The sequence below is a fragment of the Amphibalanus amphitrite genome, unplaced genomic scaffold (genome assembly GCF_019059575.1).
Source record: "Amphibalanus amphitrite isolate SeventyFive unplaced genomic scaffold, NRLGWU_Aamphi_draft 001756F_arrow, whole genome shotgun sequence".
Lineage (NCBI taxonomy): Eukaryota > Metazoa > Arthropoda > Thecostraca > Balanomorpha > Balanidae > Amphibalanus > Amphibalanus amphitrite.
In genome coordinates, this window is record NW_024883249.1 from 49769 (window position 1) to 56151 (window position 6383).

General features: G+C 44.6%; 1 long non-coding RNA gene across 2 annotated transcripts; it reads right to left on the reverse strand.

The window, feature by feature from the left end:
• Nucleotides 1-872: 872 nt before the first annotated feature.
• On the reverse strand, nucleotides 873-4586 carry LOC122375004. Of its 2 annotated transcripts, none has more exons than XR_006255317.1 (3): nucleotides 4130-4586; nucleotides 2260-2388; nucleotides 873-1690 (listed from the first exon to the last, which is right to left on the reverse strand). It is a non-coding gene; the product is annotated as an uncharacterized LOC122375004 (long non-coding RNA). The 2 variants fall into 2 exon arrangements; XR_006255318.1 differs by lacking the exon at nucleotides 4130-4586 and adding an exon at nucleotides 2805-3445.
• Between the last annotated feature and the right edge of the window lie 1797 nt (nucleotides 4587-6383).

Sequence of the window (6383 nt, forward strand, 5' to 3'; positions counted from 1 at the left end):
TAAAGAAAAACATTCTATATCTTGCTTCAACCTTCTACTTACGCTTTTATAATTACGACAGCGACACCATACGGCCTATCGACGCTATGCAACTCCATGGAGTGTCCGGCCGCACTCTTCCGAGTGTGCCGAGATCAGAAGCGGACCATCCGCGGCACGTCCAGCTGCTAGAGGTGGCAAAATGTGGACCCGAGGACCCGGTCCAAAGAACCAGTCTGGACCCATATGGGTCCAGACCGGTTCCTGGAAATTTTCTGACGGGTCCAACCGGGTCCTACCATAAACTATACATCTTGCACACTACACATTATTGCAAATTATGAAGTGAATGAAGTGAATGTTTCTTTGCACACAGTAGCTCATGAGTATTCCCAGTGGGAAATAGGCTGTTAATGTTATACATGATGCAACTAATAATGTCTACAAGAAGTTTGTATTAATTGACTTTTGGGGACCGGGTCCAACTGGTTCCGATTCCAACTAAGACCGGGTTCGACTGGTTCCAGAAATGTCCAGCCGGGTCTGGTTCGAGTCTGGTTCCCAAAATTTTCATCTTTTGCCACCTCTACCAGCTGCACTGCCCGGTCGCTGGGAGGGCGACACCTAGCGCCGCTCTGGCCGCTCGCTTTGGCTACGCCTGTGGGAGGGGAGGAGGAAGACCAACAACAGTCTGATGAGCCAATGGAGTCTGCGAGCCACGCCAATCAGCGCCCTTCCGCGCGCAGACGGGAGCTAGAGCTATTCATCTCCTTTCCTGTTTTCGCTGGTCCGCCAGTCACCAGCACCGTTCCGTACTCTCGATCGTAGCCATTCAGCCGTGTTGTCCTATACAACAACAGTCAGCAGCCTCGGATCGCGCCAGTTGGCCGCCAGAGAATCTATATTATCTATTTGCCGTACAGCATTGCAAGCGTTACAGTGTTTGCAGCCGGGTGTAATCAGTAGTTGACACATTTATGTTTTGTATCACAAAATTAAAAAATTCATTGAAATATATTCACTTTAATTTGCATACAGCTTTTGATTCTTGACGCGGATTGTTAGCCCTTGCTACATCAAACAGCCAACATCCATATTTCTGTTTCCAGAGCTGCAGTGCTGGACACCGAAAGTACATTATGTTCTAATAATTCAATCCAAAGGTACATAGATTTCACGACAAACTTCTAGGTTCCAGAGCAAGTATTTTCTCGCCAGAAGCGCGCGATTGATTGCAGCTGGCGCGCTCACGATAACTAATATCGCGCTCGCCAAAACCTGCCGGTTACAGCCACTCACACCTTACTTCCAACCTCCGTCCCATTTATCATTTATTAGCATATCGAGACAGAATGAGACTACGACATAATCGTCAAATTATATAACACAAATTGCGGGACGTCATCGGAGAGCCCGTTACAATACCAAACCCCAATCTCGGCCAACACCGTTGGGACGGGGCGGGGGGGGGGGGCAGGAAGGGCTTGAAGCTGGGGGACGTATCGGCGTATCCTTCATAGACACGGGTGTTTCGCAACGCTGGAGCGTCGAGCCGAATTCGTCTCAATCGCCGCACTAACACAGCAGCGCTGCGTAGCGCGCTGCAGTACGCTGCCGTGAAACAGGGCCCAGGAGTCGGATGGTCGCGGCGGCGGCGGCAGCGTGGAGCCCTTGAACGACGCCATCAGCTCGAGCACCGGCGACTAGTGACCTGTAACAGAGCGAGTCGCGTCACGTCACGTCGTCACCTTTCAGTCGCGACGGCCGTTATATAAACAGTTACTGAGAACATCACGTACCAGCCACGGCGACCGTCACATTACAGTCACGGTGATCGTCACACAGCAGTCACGGCGACCGTCACAGGTCACGACGGTCATCAAATACCAGCCACGGCGAGTATGACTCATAGTCACAACGTCTTCTGTCGCACACTCAGTCATAATTACAGTACATTAGCCTGTGCATAAACATCTCATCCAAGAAGTCCAAGCCCGATTATTACCCGCGTGGGGCTGCGGTTCGGTGGCGTGCGCGACCGGCCCGACGGTTCAACGCCAGCGCTTACAGCGGGTCGATCCCTACCAGTTCAACTGGCAGCTCACCGACACGGACTGGACACCTGTGTTAAAGCAGCAGAGACCTACGGAGAAGTGGGAGGAATTTTGCAGGATTTTCCTATCACAACTCGACACAGTGGCCCAGGCGTCCACAACTCGACACAGTGGTGACCAAGGCGCAGCTGCGCCCCCCCCCCCCCCGGTTCACACAATTACTGACCTGGAGATAATGTGATGGTTTCTGGACAATGTGGCTTGATACTGGCCACCACACTCTGCAACTTTCTGCCAGGTGACGTCCTTCAGCTGGATCGAACCGCTGTCTTCAGAACCGCCGACAGCAACGAGCCTGTTGAAAGATAACATGCTCAGCACTAAAAAACCACAAAGCATACAATGGAAACGGCTAAGCTGGCCACAGGCACGGTACACAACGGCGGTCTTTTATGCTAAGACAGTTCCATCGCCACAAAAGATTGCAAATGGCTATGTTATAAAACTCAGATGTCACATATCTAGTCTGATAATGGATACCTGGCCGCACGTCATGTGGATGGCAGCATGGCTTGAGCTGTGTGCTTTGGCATTTCCATGATGAGGTATATTACACTACGCATTCGCGATGGCCCACAGTGATAAAATTGTGGTAAATGGATTTTCCCCTCAGTCCTCTTCTTTTATTCCAACCCTTATTTCTCACTGCCGTTTGGCTGAGGCACCTTGAGGCTTGATGCAGAACGAGAATGCCTATGTCGTGTGGCACACCTTTGATGAGCGTCTGTCCCAGCCAGCATCTGTTAGTCAGCAGGGGCTACTGGCTAGATGGCTGTGCATTAGCAGACCCCTCTGTCAAGCTGACTTGGCTCAGAAACTAGCAGGAGGTTGAGTGTGCATCCTACGATGGGTAGCTGCTCATCTATGTGGCTCTGTGACACAGGATCAGCCTGAGAGAGAAGAAAGCCAGTCAAGGCAGTAATGGGATGTTGCCAGACTGGCAAAATAGTAAGTACTATGCCACAAGTTACAAAATCAATTTAAAGTTTTGTTGGGTTGGGCTCTTTCAAGTTTTGGCACAAAAAGACTACAGAGTTGGAGGAATGATAGGAATTAGGGGGAGCTATTGGTATGGGCAAGCACCCTGATACAAGTCATTGGGTTGGGGCTGAGCCCATCCAGTGGACAGGGCACCCAGCCCCTGACACTGCACCTGGCTCTGTGTATGCTCCTAGGGGAGCTTCCCACATGGGATGAAAGTGTCTGCCCAGCCCAGAACAGGGGGTTGAGGCATAGAGAAGGATTTCTGGTATTCATATAGCAGGCATCTCACATGCTGCCACCCATTTGTGAAGTCGCTACACTCTCCAGTTCTTGAGACATTTACACAAAATTCGCTTTTAATTCTAATCAAATACCTACCTAGTCTAACAGAACATAGCATTATCTAACCTGACCTAACCTTACCTACTAAACTACAACCTACGGTTTATGGTAAAGCTGGCGTCACCATCAGTTGGTAGGGTGTAGGGTATAGGTTAGTATGTTAATAGCCAATAGGTAAGGTTAGGTAAGGTTAAATTGTTTTTAAATTTCAGCTTCCTTTTATCTACACATTTACTGGCTAGCGCTGAAGGTGACTCCAGCTTTATTGACACCCCGTCAAGTCCGTCACCAGGGTACTGGTGTTTCACCGGTGATAGCAGCATGCTGCTATTCTGCTGACGTCACACTTGTGGTTGTGTTGGAGCAATGTGAATGGGGCTTGTTGATGTCTCTATGGAAACCTAATTTGACACATGTAATAACTAATAGCAGCGTGCTGCTATCACTATCACCGGTCACGTCAACTGGCCGTTGGGGCAGAGCATACTTGGTAGGATAATTACCACAACTACAAGACAAATCAATCAAAACATCAACTACCTTTGGCCTTGGCCTAGTTACCTTTTACCTATTTTGATTTGAATCTCATTCTCAACTGAACCACAGAATTCAGAAAAGGATCTAAAACACAAAATCACCCAGCCTGGTGCTCGCACAGGCAAAATCTCAGGAAAAAAAGTTTTTAAACAAGGTACCAAACCAACACCTACCTTCCATTATTTATAGTCACAGTGCCTTCAATCTTTACCTAACAAAATCAATTCAAATAACAGACCCCACTATAGAGTTCAGTGTAACAGACAAAACAAATAACATAACCGATGACAAAATACAAATTAAAACAAAGGTGTTCTCCATCAGCAAACGAAATGCCGTTCAACCAATCGAATGCAAAGACATGCGTCTGCTAGCGACAGAGGTATATTAGCAGCATTTACAGTACAGTGGACAAAGCACAACTGAGGGTGGTCTGCGGTTTTCAATACCGAAATTCGTAAATTTCCCAAGTTCATCTTGTTTTATGACTCATATCAAAAGATAGAGAATTCTTTTATGTTAATTATTAAGGTTGAACCAGACACCGACATTGTCTTGTTTTTTAGTAATATTCCATTAATTGTCATAGTGTTACCTTCAGCAGAATGGAAGATCATTCAATCTAGGCCAAAAAAATATACCTTACATCTTCGAAACTGCAATGAAATATGCGGACTTTTAAAGAAAAATGAATTTTCATTTTGATATAGACGTTTTAAGGGCATATGCCTAACAAGTTTACCAAATAGAGATGTTTTTGTTCAGGAGTAATCGGTTCCAAAAAATATAAGTTCGAGATTCGTAAATACATTTCTAAAATTTCCCAACATCATAGCGCTTCAACGTTTTGATAGGTAATAGCGTTACCAATTTTGTAAATTTTGGTAAACTTTTTAGACACCGACATAGTCTAGTTTTCGAAAAATATTACATTTAGTGGAACAGGGTGACCAAGGACACCAATGGCGGTGGTGCATTCAACATCAACTAAATGCAGTTTCCAATGCTTAAAAAGCAACAAAACTGACATAATCTGAAAGAGAATTTAATTTTGATATTTATTGACCATGATTGAAGCCCCACATCACTGAAATTACTCGCATATTCATGGTAGAGTATTGGCAGGTCCGGTAGGCTAAACAGCTCAGAACCATGATAATTTCGAAATTCAATCAAAGAATGTCGGCCTTCGATATTACTTTTTGTCCTTCAATTTCAAATTTTGACTGTGAAAAATTAATTTCGTCCATGAACGAGCTTTGCGTTTTAAGATATATAATTTTTGAAATGGCGGAGATAGCCAACAATTTATTTTCGTTAACGCTTCACAGATTCATACATGGCGTGCTGTCTGATCATAAATCAAAAATATATATACAAATAATAAAACTCATTGAAATGTGTTGCTTAGTTCTCTTTTTTAGACTTTAAAGGTCAGCTGAAAATAGTGGTCAAAATACCTTAGTGTTGTAATTTCGAACCGGTTTTACCTAGTTCTCTATCGGGGTTACATGAGCACAGTAAATACGTATTTAGCCGCTAATTCGAATTAGGAACGCATTACCGACTCATGTAGCCACCTGCTAGTACGAATCGGTGATCCGATCCGCGGTTACATGAGCAAAGCAAATACGTATCACGATCGGATTCACCGCTAATGCGAATCAGGAGCGTACTACCGACTCATGTATCCACCTGCTAATACGAATCGGCGGTCCGAACAAAATCCGCAGGGAAAGAGGCTTAGAAGCGAATAGGACCAAGATACGTATTACAGGAACTATTTCTTTCCAAAAAGAAACATTAAAATGCAAAATAATGGGTATTTTTTTCATTTGCTTCTTTTGAAATAATAATTGAAAAAATATGTCGGTATTTTGTCAAGTTCTCACAAATAAATAGAGTGAAAACCAAAAAGAAAATATCAAAGTACTTTCAGTTGAAACATTTTTCTGACAGCACTAGGACGAATCAAGAGAGGCAAGTGCTCAATGAGTCGAAGCAAGACAACTTTATGTTTAACTTTTTTTTGTTAAGTTAATTGAGAATGTTTTGAGCAGATTTAAATGCAAAAAAGACATAAGATATTAAGTTTTTAATTTAGTCACCTCTATTGCTACGGAAGTGCGCCACATTTGTATGCTATTCCGTTTGTAATGCGCATCGGGCCGAGAGCCAAACTAGATCCGTTTGACGTCACTGATACGAATTTGCTCATGTAGTCGGTGCACTGAATGCGTTCTTGGGGAGCTGATTCGAATTAGCGTAGTGCGTATTTGGAACGGATCGCTCATGTAACCGAAACGTCCGAGGCACACGATTCGGGCCGTATTTCACAAGGACTATTCTTTGCTGACTGGAAGCGTCAAAATGCAAAATACTAAGCATTTTTTATTGGCTGCCTCGTAGAAAATAGCAAAAAAAATG